Raw genomic sequence first — 3,754 nt, 5'->3', positions numbered from 1 at the left:
TTTTGATAGAAATTATCAGAGATGTGCAAATTTACAGTGAGGAAACCAAGCAGTTACATTCCGTCTGATTGCAAAAAAACAAAATTCACCCAAATGTGCTTTTGCCTTAATGTACATGCTTAGATTAAGAGTACCAATTATTTTTTTCCACACCGAGTGAACCAAAGGTGTTATAAAAGTTATTTTACTCTCAGAAAAAAAAGGTACAAAAGCTGTCACTGGGGTGGTACCTTTTCAAAAGGTAAACATTTGTACACTTTAGGTACTAATATGTACCTTTAAGATACCAATGTTTGTACCATTAGGTACACAAAGGTGTACCGGAAACCAAGCAGTTACATTCCGTTTGATTGCAAAAAAACAAAATTCACCCAAATGTGCTTTTGCCTTAATGTACATGCTTAGATTAAGAGTACCAATTATTTTTTCCACACAGAGTGAACCAAAGGTATTATAAAAGTTATTTTACTCTCAGAAAAAAAAGGTACAAAAGCTGTCACTGGGGTGGTACCTTTTCAAAAGGTAAACATTTGTACACTTTAGGTGCTAATATGTACCTTTAAGATACCAATGTTTGTACCATTAGGTACACAAAGGTGTACCTTTTTTTAACAAAGTGACAGCTTACCTTTTTTTCTGAGAGTGTTGAATGAAATCTGACTATGGTGTTGTAGGAAATTGAGTCAATCCTGAAACTGAACTTGGCTGACATAGCAATATACTACCATTATACCTTCGGCACAGCCACTGTTAAATAATTTTTGGGATCAATTTGATGGGTCATTTCAGGCTCCCATAATTCATCTTGTTTCATCTGTTTTCACATCTTGCCTGTAAAGAAAGGGGGAAAAATTGGTTGGGACATTTTGGCTCATGCCATTCATCTTTGCATTTTCAAATTTCATTTGTAAATAAAGAAAATCAATTTTAGTGGGTAATTTCAGACTCCCATCATTCATCTTTGTGTTTTCATGTCTTGTTTGAAAAGAAAGAAGTTTGGTGGGAAATTTCAGGCTTCTGTCATTTGTCTTTGCATTTTCATGTCTTGTTTGTAAAAGAAAGAAATTTGGTGGGAAATTTCAGGCTCTCATCATTTGTCTTTGCATTTTTGCATCTTGTTTGTAAAAAAAGAAAAGGCATTTGTGTGTTTGTTAAAAATGTTCTCTGCTTGTTCATCAAGAATAAATACTTAACAAAATTCAGCTTGAATTTCTCTGCCTCAGTCCCAGAAAGACATTGTCCTTGATCTTTACCCACAAGTCATTAGTGAGCCATTGTGTCCAAGACAGTAAGGCACAGCAGTCTGAAGTTGAACTGCTGTCATGGCGAGCCTCCAGATGTTGTAATGGAGCTATGAGGGATACTATGGGCTGCCAACAGTGTGCTGGACTTGATCTAATGTAAAACCCCAAGCACATGCCTAGTGACCCAAGTTCACTTACCAGTGCTCTTTATCTGTGTGTCCCTCAGTCGTGTTTATTTTATTTGTGTCTCAAAGACAGCTGTTATGTTGCCAATGTAATCCAGCCTATAGGAAATTGAGAGTACACAAGCTAGTCAACGCCATGAACAAATGAAAAGCTTTAGTTGTACCTTTTTAATCTTTCACAGATAACTTTTTTTTTTTTTTCAGTTGTAGGAAACCAAAAATAATCATTTATTTGGCAGATGTTTTTATCCAAAGCAACAACAAGTGCACATTTAATACACACTTTTACATGACTTTGACACTAGTGTAACTCCTCCGGTTCTACCTACCTCACTCCGAGCGGGATTCGAATCGGAGTTCTGGCATGGGAGGCGGGCGCACACAGTGGAGTGAGGTTTACCTGCATAGCTCTTACTAGCTGTCCTCCATTACACTCACCCCCTCAAAGCTCACTCCCATCCGGGTCATGGCACCAATCTGCCAACCTTCGGTTCTACTTGCCCCACACGCTCTGAGCGGGATTTGAACCATCGTTTTCCGTGTTTTTCACATGGGAGGTGGGCACACTAACAAGGACGCTAAAGACTGCAGCCTCACGGATCGGTCACTAGTGTGTCTCTAGAGTATAGGGGAGTGAGGTTTACCTGCACAGCTCTTAATAGCTGGCCTCCATTACACTAGTAGCTTTTTTGCAAGGTTGAAGAAGTATTTTGAAGACATACCGTATTGGCCCGAATATAAGACGACCCTGATTATAAGACGACCCCCCCCTTTTTCCAGATGTACCTTTTGGAAAAAGGCTTTTTAAAAACCAAATCTTGTTTTTTCTCAGTAAAACACATTTTGTCTTCAATTATTTTCATATTGCATATTTTTCCTATTTTAATTTTTGTTTTGAAAGTATGGTAAAAACTGGTAAAATGTACCAACAATCACATTTAAAAAATATACACTTTTTGATATACCATTAAAAAAAAAAAAACAGGTAGCCCATCTGAATTAGGGCATTTAGGCTATCCATCTAATAGTAGGCTACCAAAATCTTATTAACAGTAGAAGTTAAATCTTACTGTAGTCTTCAAATCTGGGTACTGGCTTACATTTTAAAATCACAAAGGCAGTTGGTGCCATCAGGCTAACGTGACAGTCACGACTCATGCAGCTGTAAGGTTTTCTTTTTCTTTTGTTTTTACTCGCGATCTTTACAACACGCATTACATTACGTATTTCATGGCACACTCATTTTATGCATATTTGGCGCCACCTAGTGTTGTGGGTGTATTATTGACATGTCAAAGTCTGGACCCTGAATATAAGACAACCGCGTTTTTTCAGATGTATTTCCAAGAAAAAAATATCGTCTTATATTCGGGACAATACGGTATTTATTGTATGTTAAACTAAATAATATTGCATTTCAGAATTTTTGGTAGTTAATGTCATTTTGCGATTCGGTTCTTCAAATCGAAGAGTATACAAATGCAGCACTTTAAATACCAAGCTGATTATGTACCTTGATGGTTTATTGGATTGACTTCATTGAGACTGCCATTGTAATCATTGTGTTTTGCCCCCAATTTCAATGGCAGCAACTTCTTGAATGCATCATGGTGGCATATAAAAGATGACAAATTGACCATTGTCCTTCATTGTTCTCTGCCTCAGAACAGGCTCTCCTAATAAATTGACCCCTGCTTCATTCAGCCATCAGTCAAACAGGCCCTCGAAACGTAATAACAGAGGATAATATTGCAGTAATAGGCCAGGGAGATCTGGGGAGTCTCGCGTCTTGATATCTTCCTCCACGGCTGGTGCTCGTGCTACTCTGTGAGCAGGCAGACAGGACAGAAGGTCATTGCGTGTCCCTCTGCCAAAACTCATAGGGTTTTTCCCTTTTCCCCCGTTTTTTTTCCCTGTGGATTTTGAACCTCCTGATGATGTTTCTTTGAGATTCCATCGGCTCCTCTTTGCTGCTCTTGCCATCCAGATTAAATAAACAAACAAACAGGCTGATAATTAAATAGGCAATAATTAAATAGGCAAAAACCTGTCCAGAGGTCGGTCTGTCTGTCTGTCTGTCTGTCTGTCTGTCTGTCTGTCTGTCTGTCTATCTGTCCGTCCATCCATCCATCCATCTATCCATCTATCCATCTATCTATCTATCTATCTATCTATCTATCTATCCGCCTGTCTGTCTGCCTGTCTGTCTGTCTATCCGCCTGTCTGTCTGTCTGTCTATCTATCCATATCTATGTACCTATCTATTAATTTGTGAATTTGTCTATCTATCCCTTTGTCAATCTAATTTATATATATATATATATA

The sequence above is a fragment of the Sinocyclocheilus rhinocerous genome, unplaced genomic scaffold, assembly GCF_001515625.1.
Source record: "Sinocyclocheilus rhinocerous isolate Xijiao unplaced genomic scaffold, SAMN03320098_v1.1 scaffold1143, whole genome shotgun sequence".
Taxonomy (NCBI): Eukaryota; Metazoa; Chordata; class Actinopteri; order Cypriniformes; family Cyprinidae; genus Sinocyclocheilus; species Sinocyclocheilus rhinocerous.
This window is presented reverse-complemented; position numbering follows the sequence as displayed.